The 17,704-nt window shown below is 40.4% G+C and overlaps 1 protein-coding gene across 7 annotated transcripts in view; it reads right to left on the minus strand.

The window, feature by feature from the left end:
* Positions 1–17,704, minus strand: part of SLC4A10 (solute carrier family 4 member 10) — a 307,201-nt gene that overhangs the window by 196,808 nt on the left and 92,689 nt on the right. The gene's annotated exons all lie outside the window — the stretch shown is intronic.

Consider the following 17,704-nt stretch of genomic DNA (forward strand, 5'->3'; position numbering starts at 1 on the left):
CTGGAACTTCCAAACCAAAATAAGGTGCCATAATGCACACACATTTATAAATGATAAGTCCTTCCTGAAACATGTGAGCTGAACATGCAAAATTGGTGTTAGGATTTCAACTACTGACTTCACTGAAGCCCATCATAAGCCACACTGAAAGTCCTTTACAAGTCTTTGTTTTGTATCCAACAGTGTCAGCCCACTTGTGCAATGCACTGCAGCTTATGCAACATCTGTTTGCACAGTGGACCTCCATTTGCACGAAAGAACTTGCTTTCTTCCCCTCCTCCTGTGCACCCTCCAACTCTGAAGGTTTGGAGGGTGCTCTGGAGCATCTAGAGCAGATGGGGGGCTTGGGGAGAAGAGAAGAAGGGGTAGCTCTATTGCACAAGCAGAAGTCCACTCACGTGACATTGGATACTAACCTTTATTTATTTGTTTGTTTGTTTGTTTGTTTGTTTGTTTTATTTATATCCTGCCCTTGCTCCCAGAAGAAGCCCACATAAAAGAACCCTTTATGTGTAATTGTGGGCCACAGAAACCATGTGTCAATTATTATAAGCGCAAGGTCTCTGATGACTCCAGCCAATTCAAGTGATCAGTGACAACCACAACACCCAACTGCCTGACTTGAAGGCAAACAAGAACATAAAGCAGCTTTAGGTAAAATTAATTATATTGAATTTCCTGTAATACCATCAACATTTTCTTAACCTCCAATGACATACAATTCCACATCATGAATTTAAATACCTTCAGAATTGTAAAACTGCAAATGCTTCTATTAATGTCTCATTACAATTATCTCTGTCCTTTAATTATCATATCTCAGGCTTCATTAAACCACCATGTGCTGTCTAAAGCCTTATTCACACCATTTTTGGTCAATGACTGTAATAAAGACTGACTGACTGACTGACTGACTTATTCACGCCCACCTTACAGTCTATAAACTCAACATGCTCAGCACTGTGCTTGCCTACCCAAGACTTGTCCCCAACTACCCCCCAATTCCAAGGTGTAATATTGCTGGGCAAGGGTGAACGAATCTGTCATTTTCAGTTTCTCTGTTTCTCATTTTTCCAATCTTAAATTTGGTTCACCCCATTTCAGCATACATTTGCATTTTTAATAAAAAGTCCACCTGAAAATTTGCATGCATTTTCATGTGCGTATCTCCTAATATATGCATTTTCATAAACAATTTTTTCTAGTTAGCTACCAGGCTTAGTTCAAGGTTCTGGTTTTGGTGTACAAAGCCCTTGGGACCAGGATACCTGAAAGACTGTCTTATCCCTTATATACCCAGTTGATCACTGCGCTCTGCAATTGAGGGCCTCCTGCAGATACCATCTTGTCAGGAGGTACACTATGCACAACATAGGATATGGACCGCACCTACCCTTTGGAATTCCCTCTCCTTAAATATTAGGCAGGCGCCATCTCTGTTATCTTTTTGGCACCTACCAAAGATCTTCCTCTTTCAACAAGTCTTTTAAGTAAAGGACTTATTCCAATCTGCGTCTGTGTTGGAACTGCTTTTTAAGATGTTTTTAAACCTTTTAAAAAAAGATTTAAAAAGTTTTTAAAGATGTTTTGTTTTAATATGTTTTTAAAGATGCTTTGTTTTAATATATTTTAAAGTCTGTTTTTATGATATTTTAGAGTGTTTGTAGTGTTTTTGTTTGCCGCAGTGGGCTCCTGCTGGGAGAAAGGGTGGGATATAAAATAAATAAATAAATAAATACATAAAAGTATATGTGTTTTTACAAGCAATTTCCACTGATATATGTATTTTTGCATGCACATTTCACCAACACACCAATTTTTGTACACATTCTTTGGTTGGAAATCTGCGCTACAAAGTACAGATGCATGGGAATTTCAAAGAGATAGTTTCGGTTTGCATATTAGTTCAAGAAGGTGGGATATGGTAGCCTCATCTTAAAATAAGAACCAAAACTAGTTTCTCCCTCATCCCTCTTTCAGGGTCACAACCACAGTTTATGTTCTAGGCACAACGAAGTAAAAGTGTGTATGTGCCTGTTATCCTTCCAAAGCACATAGGCAAAAGAAGTTGGGTGATGTTGGTGCAGTCTTGATAGGGTTAGTCTGTTGGACATATCGGCTATAAGATATACACAAGATATAGGTAAATAACTACAATATTGGACTATGTAGTTAATCTAAAATCTGTGAATTATCATTATCTAAATTATTAACTTATTGAGCACAAGATTCACAGAGAGAATACCAAAAAACTAGAAAAGCAGTTGAGTTAATCCCTTTAGTTAACTGAAAAGGCAGTGAAGTCCAAGCCCGTGCCTCCTAGCCTCTGTTGATTAACAGCACACTCACATCATCCATCCCTGGATTTGCTCCAGACATAAATGGATCCCTCGACAGAGTGCCCTCTAGTGGTTCCCCTCACATATTGATGCATCCTTGGCTGTGGGGTTACCTGGAAGCAACTGTAGGCAGTTACAAACAACTCTTAAAATATCCCACAATAACCTTGATCTCTATTTACATATTTATTTAGCATTAATTGAAGACCATTTCTTTTTTATTATTTATCTGTTTATTTATTTATTGCTAAATATGAATAAATATACAGAATATATAAATTTTACTTATAAGTAAGTAAAAATATGGTTATATATATACATGTTTTACAGGATAAACAGTATAAATGCAAAGAAAATTCTTCCTAAAATTCATTGATGTATAATTCCCTCAATGCAGAGTCAGACCATTGGTCCATCTAGCTCAATACTGTCTACACTGACTGGCAGCGGCTTTCCAGGGTTGCAGGAAGGAGTCTCTCCCAGAGATGCCGGGACTGAACCTGGGACCTTCTGCATGCAGATACCGCTGAGCTACAGTCCTTCCCTATACTGCTACTTCATCCTATGTTCTCTCATTTCCATAAAAAATATCCTCCATTTTTCAATAAAGGTATCATCACTTTGTCTCTCCTCCCTAACCCTATTCTTATTTGTGAGTTTAATCATTTGGGCAATACCCCAGATTTTACTTAAGCATTCTTCTATTTTTAGCACTCCTGGCTTTTTTCATGCCTCAGCTATGGTCATTCATGCTGGGGTAAGTACATGAATGACCATTTCTTGATCTTTTTTCATTAAGACCATTTCTATACTGCTTAGCACACATGTATAAAAAATATGTAGGCAGTGCACCACAGCTAAAAACACAGTATTACAAATATACAGTAAAACCATTAAAATAGGAGTGGAAGTATGAAAATGCAGCAAAGAACTATAATATACAAAAAGAGTGGGTCCACCTTAATGATCAGGGAAAGGCTGGTTGTGGGGGGGGGAGAGACAGAGACAGAGAGATGTGTCTGCAAATGATGTCTGAAGTAGGAAATTGGTGGTGCTTCCTGTGCTGCCTGCCAGGCGCTCTCTCTCTCTCTCTCTCTCTCTCTCTCTCACACACACACACACACACACACACACACACACAGATGTTTCTCCCTTTCTTCTAGTGTCATTAACAAGGGTGTTGCACAGTACTTAAAGGACTCAGGGCATAGATCTGTGACACAAATGTGCATAAATGTATAGAGTGGTTCTGGAGAACTTAAGATGACTGATGGCTGGGGTCTCATTGGCACTGGATTGTGCAGTATGCCCAGCTGCACTATAAGCAACATCATTTTTAAAAGGGTTTTATAAGAAAGGAGGAAGGGACAAGATCAAAGGCTTGGGCCCTCTGGGCCACCCCCACCTTCCCTTTTCATCAGGCTTCTACATTCACACATACATACATTCCATGCTCATCCCAAATATATCCCTTTCCAGCCTCCATAATCCTTTTCTCATTTCCTGCCTTCTCTGGGACTCAGTGGAGGCCTTTCACTAAGGGCAGGTGGGGCATTGCCCACCCTAAAGCCCCAAACTTATAGCCCAGTCCCTTCTCTGTTCCTTACATTCATATTTGATACTTGTTTCTGGACTTGTTTCTGTTCATCTCTTGTTCTGGTCAATCATCTCTGGATAGCACAGCCAATCACAATCATTGCTATGGTCCCACCCCTGTCTCCAGGGGTAATAACAATAATAAATTCTAGTCGGAGTGGCTTATGGAGGGCAGGGGTCCCCTCAGCACCTCCAGGGCCTCCATTTTGATTTTATTTCCCATGGAATAAGCTCTAACAGATCAGGAGGAGTCCCTCAGAAATGCATTGCAAGTTCCATGGCATTAGGGCAGGACTATGAAGAGCCTACCCAATGCTCAGAGGCATGCATTTCAATCTGAGCCAATCTGAGGCAATCAGATGCATGCAATTGCAAACAGAGTTATTTTCCCCTCCTGCTGAAAGCACCGCCTTAAAGCAGGAGCAACAACAATCTTTTTTTCTTTTCTGTGACCAGCAATATATCACTGTGAGTTCATTGTTCAATTTCTGGGTTCATCACTGCCACACACGCACATTACCGTGAGAGGAGGAGGAGTAAACGACCCCAAAAGTATGTTTAGCTGGCATTGGTTGGGAGTGGAAGGTGGCTTCTTCATGTTCATAGGCTGGACTGAGCCCTATTTATTGTAGATGGGAGAGACAGGAAAGGATAATCTTGGAGGCAAACAGCCCCTAAGGCTGGCATCAAAATGGGGGTGGGGAATCTGGTTTCTTCATGGGCCAGACTGGACTTTTGTTACTGTCAGGGTGGGGGGAAGGGAAAATTCCTTGTGGCAAACTGTCCCCCAAAGAGAGAGAGAGAGAGATCTGGTTTCTTCATGGGCTGGATCTGCAATGGACCTTGTTATTGTCACAGTGGGAGAGACAGGAGATTTGTGATGTCCAACTACCCCGAGAATGGACTGGGCTGGGCTGGACCTTTAACATTTATTTTTATTTAAAGTATCTGCATATTTGATATAGGCTTGTGCAAGATAATTAACTCTCATTAGCAATAAGAGCAAGAACTTATTATAATAATTTTAATTAAAACAAAAAACTTAGCAGTACTTTCAAGAGGACCAGATGTTTATTTTCTTTCTGAGCCCAGGACTGTCTGTCATAATGGGGCGTGAAAGAGAGCAGGAGTAGTTGAAAACACAGACATCCTGGCAATCCAGCTAGCAGGGCATGTGTGGGGCTGTTGCACACTTCCAGCCCCAATTTCACTTCGCGTAAGGAGGTGGATCCAGTGTTGATGTGGCTGATCAAAAGGAGAAGCAATTTTGAGTTAAGCAAATCCCTGCTTTTATAAAAACCAAGAAACTTAGAGATGAATGTCTGAGTCCCTGCACTAGTAGAATCCTGGAGGAACTTGTGGAACTTCCTGCTACAGTAGTTAGAACTGATCATAAGGTGTGAAAGACTCCATTTTCTAACATTTTGGCTTCTTGTTTTTCTCACTCACCATATCTTTTTCTCTGAGCAATCGGAGCCTACAGTTTACAGGATAGGTTTATTTTTTTAAAAAAAGAAACTCTTTTAAAAGTTTCTTCATACTTGAATACACTGCTCCAGGTCAGGGAGGTTCTTTCTGCATACCAGGGTATAAGCCAGGCATACCTTTAAAAAAACATAATATTCCTGAATATAATATCTGCTGTGACACATAGTCTCACATATATAATGGTTAACTATACCAAGGAGAGGGCATGATTTAGCTGTAGTAACTAAAATAATCCTGTTCATTTCACTTAGAAGCAAAACCCACTATGTTCATTTAAATGGAAGTGGAATTGAACCCCCGTTTTCCAGGTCCTAGTCCAACATTCTAACCATTACATTTGTACATATATAGATGCTCATTTTAAAATATGTTTTAATTTAAATATATATTATTAAGTTGCCCAAATGTGTCTTTCCTTTCCTTTTTACTATTCACTTGAGTTCTTTGCATGGTTTAGGGGTGGCACCAGGCGACAGCAGCACTCTTGTGCTTCGTGTGTGGAGGCAGAAATTATTTCTGAATTGAAAGTGCATTTGGATGAACTTGAACTGAACTATTTTGTTCCTTTTTTAAAAATGAACTTTCCAAGCACTGCTGACTACTATTGCCATCCTCTTCATCTTATTCAGAAGGAAGTAAACCTCCACTGTGTTCTGTGGGGCTTACTCATGAGAGCAAGCATAGGGCTAAAGCCTTTTGTAGTGCCTTCTAAAGGTGTTTCCAGCAACTCACTCACTTGGGCAAGCATCACTGAATGAGCAGAGATCTAGGTTTCTATTCACTACTGAGGAGGTACAACTTAACTGTGTGCACACTCATGAGAGTGACCATAGGACTAAAGCTCTGTTAGGTGCTCAGTATTATTAAAAAATTTAACGCAATTTTTAAGTGTTCACTGTTTCTTTGCAAAGGAGGATAGGGAAAGAACGAGGAAACATGGAGGCCACACAACTTTCCTCCCATCTGAGAAGCTACTGTGACAGCAGGGACCCCTTCTGAACCAAAGCAAGACACTTTACAGTTTAATTAGGTGCTATTTGTAAAACTGCAATGCTTAAGTGTCCATAGTATGTTTGCAAAGGAGGAGGAATGGGGAAAAATAACTGCTGGCTGTGACCTCAATGGCCATGCCCACATAGCAGCTCCACCAAGTCTAGTGGGCACCAGCCGACCCTGCTGGGACTCCTCCTAAAATGAATTTCAAGCATCTCCTACTGTTGCGCTCCAGGCGCAAGAGGAATTAGCTCAGGGAGAGGAGTCGGATGAGGTCCCTGGGAGCATTGAAGGAAAGGGGAGCGCAGTCAGCCTGCAAACTCCCTCAGCCAGCCCCTCCATAGAGGCAGTTCCCACTCCGCCTGCAAGCCCCCCGCCTGAGCCATTGGGAAGCAACCTCTCGCATGTGCCAACCACGTCCCCGCCGGAATCCTCGCCGGCCACTTCAAACGCTTCCCCGCCAACCAGCTTCCCGCTCCCTGAAGTCGAGTCTCCACCCAGCGAAGCCCTGCTGTCAGATGGACCGTCAGAGGCTTGCCCCCCCTCACCCCGCATGAGACGGCACGAGAAAAGAGACCTTGAGAGGGTGGAACTTTGGAGGAGCCGTCGTTTATGAGCAAATACCTTCCCTACTTAAGCAGGTGCCTGCCCAGGTTTCAGTGCTGATTCAACTCTCCCCACATGCTGCAGAGACTGTTTAGGTAGCTCAGCTAGGGAAAGTAGTGAGCTAGAGTAGACAGGTTTATGAAGTGTACTGCTTTGGATGTAACCATCACTCTAACAAAACGAGAATTAAATCAAGCCTCGCCTCTGTCTCATGTCTTGGGCTCTGGGCGACACCTACCAACAGATCAGTATAAATGTGAGCTTTAACAATCCCAGAGAACTGCAGATTATGAGTGTACCAAAATGTTCAGGACAGCTGGAACACATTCAGTGTATCTAACTAAATAGAACTGAACTGGCATACCGATTTCTCTGCAGAAAAGCAAGTCTGGCCTCACCAAGAACCCCATGTTCACACTGATAAATACAGAGGTATAAGTTTCCACATATTTTTTCAAATTCCCACTGGATGGTAGGTGTTGTGTCTCCCACACATCTACAAATCTATGTGTGCATGCACAGAAAGGCACAAAATGAAACTAACATTACTCCCAGAATGACACAAATTCTGAAGAAAGTAAACTTGGGTTATGCTGACTTTTCCAATAGCATTTCATATTATGCTGTAGGAAACCTTAGCTAATCATAAATCATTCAATTTTTGTCCATACAATTGGTAATAAACATATGTGCAGCACAATCCTATGCATCCTTACTCAGAAGTAAGTCCATTGTGTTTAATGGGGCTTCCAGAAAAATGGGTTTAAGATTCCAACCTTAGAATGTTGTTTATTATTATTTTTGAAGGGGAGAAAACTGTGTTGGATAATATTTCTTCTGATTTTTTCCATGCACAAGTTCATATACTGTGCTTGGAAAAGAAGCTAAGGTTTAAAAATAAACTGGTATGAGTCACGCACTCCAGGCTATCTTAATTCCACATTAAAATGCTCTGACTACATAAGGAGAATGCAACTTGGTGCAGCTTATTCTTGCTTAAAAACAGTCATTTGCTGCTGTACACAGACTAGAGCTGAAGAATATTCTAGTATTTTTCACTTTTGACAATTATCTATGCAGCACATTTACAATCTTAAGTGCTTCATTCATTCATATCATAGTATCCTTAGGAAGAGAATCTGTATTATTCCCTTTACTAGTGAGTAACTGAGGATGAGAGCTAGGAACTTGCCCAAAGTTCTTATGGGTGATTTCAACCCTAGCCCTCCAGATACAAATCCAGCAATAAGCCTGGTACACATTTGCCTGCAGACAGAATCACTAGGAACTTTACTAAGAAGGTCTTGTTATGGATTTCAATGTTTGCATGAACTAAAACATCAAGTTTATTTTGAAACCACCAATGTCATGACTAATCTATTTGCATAAATTTTGAGAATATCCACATCTGATACAGGATCCTTTTGATGGGGCTTGCCAAGGATCAAATATAGGACCCTCTGTATGAAAAATATGAGCACTGCCACTGAGCTAATCTCATTTACCACCTCCTCCTATTCCTTCTGGCTAGGTCAGTTTAGTCTTGGAACACTACAAAATATTATGGCAAACAAAATAAGCTCTGAAAAACTGTGGTGCTAAATCAAAACTAGAGATTATCACAACAGCACAGCCCTTTTGCAAATCCATAAAGGCCTTCATAGCACAAGACAAATTTCCTTTAAAAAGCCAGTCCCATATAGGAATGTATACAAATCCTGCATACATTACATATATGTAGTACTCACATTTGTTCTGTTGTGTGTAGTTGTGAAAACCCACTCACTGGATTCTGTAGCACGATAGAGATCTGTGCCCTTGACAAACTACAAATGGAATTTATGCAACAGGCCTGAAATTAGTATGCAGTTTCTGGGTACTGGGTGCAGTGAGTGTGGATATTAGGAATCCCAAAACATTTCAAGAGGATGATTGAACATATATCTCCCTCCTTTGCATTTTCAAATTTGGAACATGCAAGTTACATGGCTCCACACAGGACACACCAACAATTTCAGGACTGTGTCTGATGAAGTCATGCTCAGAGCAAACCCATTGAAATCAATGGGCAAGGCTAACTTCAGTCTATTGTTTTCAATGGTGCTACTCCGAGTATGTCTGAGTTGTATGCAACCAATAATCTTGAATCTTCTCTAGCTAAGAAATAAGGTCATAAATTGCAGTTTTCTCCCTCTATACATACAGACAAAAATCATGAATTATTTATTTGTTACGTTTCTATCCCACTCTTCCTCTCAAAGGAGCCCCGAGTGGCACATCAAGCTTCATTACGTGATACAGCTTCCAATGTACCCTTACTGAATCTTAATGGTATCTGTCCAGTTTTGTTTTTTAATCCTGTTGAAGTGAATGACAATATACTTTTTAATGTAGCTCTATTCAAGACAGCTGTATTCAAGACAATTGGAGCCATGTCACACACACCTTCAGTGAGTAGATTGTTTTGATTTGCCAAATATGGGGCCAGAGACATTGGGAAACCATATTAAAAGGGCGGTCTGAGCCAGGGCTTTTGGGGAAAGTTGCTGTCCGGCAATTCTGTACAGAGCTGACACTACAGCCAAAGGAGAAAGATCAAATGCTGAAAAAGTCTGAGGAAGCCTCAGCAAATAGCAAAATGATGAATATTTCAAATAATGCAACTGTGGAAACAGGGACCAAGACAGGCATGGATCCAAGCAGCAGTAGTGGAAACAGCTTAGCAGACTGGACTCTTAAAAAAAGAAAGAGCCTTTACACTACCTAAGATCCGTTCCACACTTCGTATTCTGTACCTGGGAGTTCCATGTCTTGCACATGATACATTACCCTCTGGCCCGGGTTGGTGGTTTTGTTTTACTGCTGTTACTGCTCACGATAGATAGATAGATAGATAGATAGATAGATAGATAGATAGATAGATAGATAGATAGATAGATAGATAGATAGATAGATAGATAGATAGATAGATAGATAGATAGATAGATAGATAGATAGATAGATAATCTCTTTTACACAGTGCACCATCAGATGCATATTGGTTGTGCATCAAATTTAAGCCTGTCAGCCTGATCCAGGAAGTAATACATATGCAGAGGACTGTTTCCATGGATTGGGGTGAGGAAGTATGGGATGTGTGGAAAGCGAGATTAAAGGAGAAAGCATTTCCTCCACTTTGACTTGACCCACTTCTGATTTTATTTTATTTACTTGTTTTCATTAAATTAGTACAGTGGTGGATCTATGGTCTATAGGGCCCTACACACAGCACTTAGGGATGCTATTTGTTTACCTTTACTATTACTAAACAGCCGCTACACTTTAATCAAGAATAAACAAAGAGTAGAAACAACACAATAAACTAAAATAGCAGCATTCAACAACCGCAATCCATGCTGTAGTCATGTTTCAAAAGTATCCTTTCAGGTAACAATGTATACTAATAACTCAGAGGGCACTCATACACATGGGGCCTTACTTCTCTGCGTACTGGGTGTACCTCTAAATCCACCTCTGAATTACAGTAAGCATCAATTTTTTTTACTTAATTTCTTTTATTGATACAATTAAGAACAACTCAGACCATACATTAGTTAAGAGTGAGAGAGGTGCATCATATATAAAAGAAATTTTCCTGCACTTAAACAAATAAATAATCTGTTGGTCTTATTGTTTGGTCACTTTTACGAAATCCCTAAGTTTTGATAAGCCTTGGGAACCTTGTTTTTATTGTCTACTGCATTGGTGTATGCAATAAATCTCCACCACTCTGCAACAAATGTACAGTAATATCTCAGTTAACAAATCCTCCAGGAAAGAAGCTCCTTTTAACAAAGTCTTTTTTGGATACAGGGGGCTTAGGAGGGCACACACTTTGACATAGTCAGAATGTGGCTCCTTGTCTAGTGGATTGTGGCTGCTGCACGCGTGGCTGGAGTGGTGCTCCTTGCCAGGTGGCGCAGGTACTTCCGCAGTAAACAGTGCTTTCAGTGTCCTGAAAGCACTGCTTACTGCAGATACGTCTGCTCTAGTGTAGGGAAGGATGGGGGGGGACAGAGAGCACAGCGTGGTGGCAGTAGCTGCCCTTGCCTTCCTGATCAAGTGTATGGAGGGGAGAACTGTGCTCAAAACTTTAGATTGCTATAGCAAGATGTTACATGATAAAAGAAAAAAGACAGCCATCCCTGGATGCATTTTGGAAGAAGCCTTCAAGTGGTCTGTATGCAAGGCTTACATGACCTGGTTGTTTCATTTCAGACATGCATATTGTTAGTTTTGAATAAAAAGTTTGCTGAAATACGTTGAACTGCTCTTCTTTTTTGTGGTGTAGGAACCTAACCCTATTCTTTCCATGTTATTCCTACCTCTGGTACCAAAGTTTCTGTTAAAGAAGTAACGTCCAGGAACACATATACTTTAACTGAGATATTACTGTATTTTTGTCCTTTTACAGCTTCTGTGTCCATTTCTCTATTAATTTTGCTATGCTACAATGAAATGCTAAGAGACTCATACTGCCTGGAAGGACAAATAGACACCAACTATTATGCAATGGTTTGATGAACTAAATGCCCTTGCTACATTTGAGCATATCTTCTGTAAACATCAACTTCGTCTGGATACATATTTGGACATCTGAATGGAGTATATTGATCTATCTGGCTAAACTAAATGTTTAAATGTTTTGTTAATGCGAGCTGACAGGTTCCTATCTTTTTTTCTTTTCCTTTTTTTTCTTAATGAAATCACAATTAAAAATCAATTTAAAAAAGCAAAGGTAGAGAGCCAAATGTTATAGGAAGTTGAAAAGAGGGGATCCAAGTTCAAAAGGTTTGAGAGACACAGCCTTACTTTAAATTAAAAAAAAAAAGCAGCCATGGCATAGAGCCCTTTTGCTCTGGTTACGTAGATTTGTTCTCCCTGGAAGTGCCAGAATAATTTATGCAAAGTAGCTGGGGAAACATTTATGGCTCACGGAAGTGCCACAAGATTCATCAGTGTTTAATAACATCTATGAATGGTTTGCTGCAATAGCAAAGCACCTATAGGAAGGCATATTGATGAGTTCCCCTTAGAACAGCAACCTTCAGTTACAGTTTACTGGATGGAACAATATTGTTGCTTGAGAAAAATAAGCACATGAGTGTTAGTTATAACAGACTAAAGCCCTGCAGCCAAACATTTGTCTTGTTAATGTAAATCAGTATGTGAAATTCACCCTTTCTCTGCTTCCTCTGACATCTACTGCTTCAGCCTCCAAAGCTTTTTTGCCACATTATTTTCATCCTGTCAAAAGCCTCTTATCCCCAAATCCTGACTTTTTCTCCAACATGTATTTCCTACTCCCAACTTCCACCCCTGTTTGCTTCAGTCCTCTATCTTTTGTCCATTGTTCCTTCACTATCCATGCATCCGAGTCATTATCCCACTCAAATTCCAAACCTAAGCTTCTTTGCTTGTCCAGCAGATAGTGTGCCCTTCCAGACAACAGCACACAGCATCTCACACCTCTACACCTTGTGAACTTTTTCTCACATACAAAATAACCTTTCACTCCTCTCAAAGGAAGTGTATGGCTCATCAACATTCTATATCCTTCTGAGCAATTAGAATGTTAATTAATATTCCATGGCATCATAACAGCTGAACTAGTTGCTAGTAAGAGGGTTCAAAGCAAAAAGATAACATGTAGCAGATGTTAAGCCTTACAGATTTGTAGAGCACTTCAGTTTGTAGTGCACTTCAGTTGTTCAAAAGAGTGTATGTGTGCTTAAAATGCGAAGAAGGGGTGCATACAGCCTTCCCCCTACATCAGTTTACAGATCAGCTCTTGAATATGTGAAGGTCTAAAGGGTGCAACTAGCTGCATTTAATTAAACATGTTTAAAATGCTCCCTGCTATCTGGAACTCTGCGCAGTCAGACTTCTCAATCAAAGAGAGGATTCTAACCGCATTCAGCTGAATGCGGTTAGAATCTCCCTGCAGACCTTCGTGCTCAATATGCAAAGGTTGGGAGAGAAAGGGGTGGAGCACTTAGAGACTTTAGGAGTGGGGTGCCCCATATCAAGTTTGCATTCTTTTGAATATTTATTCATTTATAAAAGTATGATTCTACAGCCATCTCATAAAATATCAGGGTGGTATACAACAATATGTGTACAATAAAACACCATTAAAAACAGTACAAAATAATCATCAAAATGACTGCCTAAACGAGAACATTTTAAACAACTGAATAGGCCTGTCGGGTTAAAAGGTCTTCAAGAGATGCCTGAAAGTCAAAACCAAGGATGCCCTCTGAATCTCTGCTGGAAACGTATTCCACAACATGACTGCCTGAAGAAGGTTTATGTCGTTAACAACTTAACTCTCATTTCCAGTCCTTCCAAATTTGAACTGATGTACAGGGCACTGGTTCTTTGACAAAACAGACAGTTCAGACTGATATTGACAGTTTGTATTTTCAAATTACCTCATGGAGATCCCACAAGTTCTTTAACTGCTTCTAAACTAAGCCCAACAATTTATCTATTTATTAAAAGCTAGTCAAACAAATTTAATGCATTGGCAAAATACAGATTGGTGGTCAATGGCGGGCATTGTTGGGCAACTCTTGAAGCCCATTTCCCAGGACTACTAATCCTCAGAGTCTCCTGGCCCTCTTTCTCCTCACTTTTGCTGCCAGTTTACTACTTTTCCAAGAGTGCAAGCAAGCAACTTCATCTGGTACAGAGGCTGCGACCCTACCTTCCTATACATCTGCTCCCACGAGTGATACATGCCCTGGTCTCCTCTCGATTAGACTACTGTAATGCGCTCTACGTGGGGTTACCCTTGAAGACGGTCCGGAAACTGCAGCTGGTACAGAATGCGGCGGCACGCTTAATAAAGCAACCCCAGTGTTGATGGAGCTACACTGGCTGCCAGTTGTATACCGGGCCCAATTCAAGGTGTTGGTATTAACCTTTAGAACCCTATACGGTTTCAGCCCAGTTTATCTGAAGGAACGCCTCCAGTATCACCAAATATGCCGCCAAACAAGATCAGCCTCACAAGACCTTCTCTCGGTCCCACCGGTAAAAACAGCTAGGCTGGTGCGGACCAGAGAGAGGGCTTTTTCGATCGTGGCCCCCACCCTCTGGAACTTGCTTCCTTTTGACCTTCGACATGCCTCCTCCCTAATGGTTTTTTGCCGAGCCTTAAAGACCTGGCTATTCAGGCAGGCCTATGGGATTTCCGGGGTGGGTTAGGCTATATGCTGTATTATGGAAGGATGGTTTAAATGAATTGATGTTAATATTGTGATTGTTGTATGCATATGTTTTATAATGTATTTTATATTGTGTAAGTCGCCCAGAGTGTCCGTTAAGTCGGACAGATGGGCAACTAACAAATAAAATTTTATTATTATTATTATAAAGAGGAGTCTCCATGCAGAAACAGCTCGCCCAATGGGACAGAGCTGCAACACTACCTTCCTGGCAACAGCATCACTGCTGCTTGCCAGGAGGGAGAGGAGGAAGCATAAAGGAAGGTCAGCACAGTGCTGGGACACCAGCTGGAGCACTTGGCTCTGCAATGACTTCCCCCGTCACCTTATTCTCTCCGTCCCAGTAAGCTGCAGCAACCCCACTGCTGGGAAACTAGCACTGCAGCTCTACTCCACTAGGCCAGGTGATTCTGTCTCCATTTCCCTTGCCTCTCCTCCTGAGAAGTGATGCACATTGGACCCACCAAGAGAGGACAAGTGAGTGGGCAGTGGTGACAGTGACAAAAAGCTGGGCCCACTCACTACTGAGGCATCATGCCCAATGCCGCCACCACCTCTACACACCCCTCCCAAAAAGTGGATCCAAGACTGGAAAGATATAGTCTTAAAGCTGTACGAAATAAAACATCTACATTTCAGTGCTTTAGTTTTTCTGTAAGATACAAAGCTATGTAAGGCAAGATATTCTTTAAAATGAATCAGAAGTCAATTCCGCATGTTGTCTATTTTTAAGTCCAACTAATTGTGTTAAATCACTTTGTAGTCTTCTTCCACTCTGAACAGTTTTGCTTCTTTTAAATCCTTTCTCAAAGTGCTAATGCTAAATGTGCTAACAGTTGTTTTATTGCTGCTTCCATGTAACGAACAAACAAAAATAACTATTGTTTGTGGGGAAAACAGTTGTTTAATTGCTGCTTCCATATAACGAACAAAAAAATAACTATTGTATAAGGGCTCCTACTGGGAGGAAGGGAGGGATATAAATCTAATAGGTAAATAAATAAATAACATTACATAAAAATCTGTCTTCTCTGTGAATAGGCAAATAGGTTCTGTAGGTCCAAACGAAAGCCTACTTCCAGAGCTGTGATAGCAATACCCTACTCTAACAATAGGTGAAAGATCTGAGACTTGTGATGCGCACATTAGTTGTCATATACAGGTGTGACACTGTTCCATTTTTTCATTCAACTGGAACCTTAACTCCTTCTCAACAAATAGTAACAGAGAAGAATTACCTTGATGAGAACATTAGAGCTCTGATGGCTCAGATTTAGTTTAGTATCCTGTTTCCCACAGTGGCCAACCAGAGACCTATGTGAGGCCTACAATCAGAGATGGAGGCAATAGTTCCCTCTCACTGTTGTTCCCCAGCAAACGGTATTCAGAAGCATGCTGCCTCTGATCTTGGAGGTAGCATACAGTCATTGTGACAATTTATTTACTTAAGACATGTATAAGCTGCGTTATACACAGTAACAGAAAAAAAAATAGTTTCAACAATTAAAGCACCGTTTGATTCCTCATGTTCCGCCTCAATCACTAAGCTCTTCTGACTGGGCACTTTTGATGTTCCCCTATGCCCCCGGGGTTCAGTCGACTTTTATTAGGGACTAAGTCTTTAGAGTGGCAGGCCCTGCCTTGTGGAACTCCTTGCCAATAGAAACCAGGCAGCAGTCATTCTGCTTTCTTTTACATATCTTTGAAAAACTCCACTGTTCAGGCAGGTCTTTGGAATGTGATTTTTTTTAAAAAAAAATCAACCTGTTTGTATTGATGTTTTTGTAGCATTGTGTTTTTATGTTGCACACCACCTTTTATTTTATTTTTTTAATGAAAGTGCTGATTATGGAAATTTTAATTAATTAATTAATTAAGCCCCAGAAAATAAGTAGCCTGGTTTGCACATCATTCCAAGGCAAACCATGGTGTAGTGCAAACACACAAGCATATAGCATCCCAGAAAAAAAACTGCAGCCACTTTGCTCCTCCACAGTCATTATGTTGCTATGCTGCTCTAAGTGAAGCCATGATGTGGCTTAGCATGTCATCAAACTACGGCTTGTGATATAGCTCTCTCCAGACTAACCACGAGCTGTAATCAAGGTTTGTATTATGGTATGCATCTTGTGGTTTGTTTGCGAGAGCTAAACCATGAGCCTAATGTCAGACAACACACTAAGCCAAACTGTAGCTTAGTGTGATGTGCAAACCAGGCCATTTATTTTATTTCATTTATTTTATTTTCTGTGGCTTATTCATGATTGATTCTCTATGCTGCTGTTGAATTCCTTTGAGTTGGTGGTATTGTGAAAAAAATGTTTTATTTCTGGGATGAATGTGTATTTATTACTGATTTTATTACCTTTTTAATAAAATATATATTAGCATTCATGATGAGTCATAGTTTGACTCAGAATGACTTACAAATCAGGCCAGTGGGTCTTCAAGTCCTTTCTTAAGGCCTGCAATGTAGCAGCCTTACAGGGGTCAGCTGGTAATGTATCCAAAATCATGGGGCCACCACAGAGAAAGCCATGTTCCTTTTGCTCACCAATTTCACTGAACTTAATGATGGGGAACTGAGAAGAGTCTACATTGTTGATCTTAACATACAGGCAGGTTGATACCGGTGCAGGTAGCCCTTCAAATAACTTGGACTCAAACCAATTAAGGCCAGTAGCTATCTGGTCCCATTTTAAAGCTATCTAAGTTAGTGGTCATCGTCACATCTTGAGGTAGCAAATTTCATAATTTAACTATTATTGTGTAAAGAACTACTTCCTCTTGCCTGTCCCAACTCTTCTACCATTACATTCAGCTTCACTGGATGAGCCCAGGTTCTCTCTCTCTCTCTCTCTCTCTCTCTGTGTGTGTATAGAATTATTATATCTCCCCCCATCTTTTTTCTAAACTAAAAAGTCCTAAATGTTGCAGTTTTTCCTCATAGGGGAGTTGCTCCAGCCCCCTGATCATTTTGGTCGCCCTTTTCTGAACCTTTTTTAGCTCTATAATATACTTTTTCAGATGATACAACCCTTATGAAAAAAAATCCAGACTAGCCTGAAAAATCTCCAGAATACCTGGACTCCTAGGAATTCCAGGCAGCTGCCAAGTAACAGAATGTACTCCTTGCATTAAAATTCTCCAAAACTCAATTCTGAAAGATTAAACATGGTTTGTAACAACTGAAAAAGTAACATTAAAACCATTCCAAAACTAATCAAGCTTAAGAATATGTTCATCTCCCCTACTGTTAATCAAAACGTAAGCTGGATAAGTACACTAGGAAACATATCAATTATAGTTACAAGCAACAAGCCAAATATTGTTTTAATACATGTTTTTAATTAAAAATGATTGACTTGAATGAACCAGATTCCTGGGTAAGCTATAGCTTTAGACCTCTGC

This window comes from Rhineura floridana, chromosome 2, assembly GCF_030035675.1.
Source record: "Rhineura floridana isolate rRhiFlo1 chromosome 2, rRhiFlo1.hap2, whole genome shotgun sequence".
NCBI classification, from domain to species: Eukaryota; Metazoa; Chordata; class Lepidosauria; order Squamata; family Rhineuridae; genus Rhineura; species Rhineura floridana.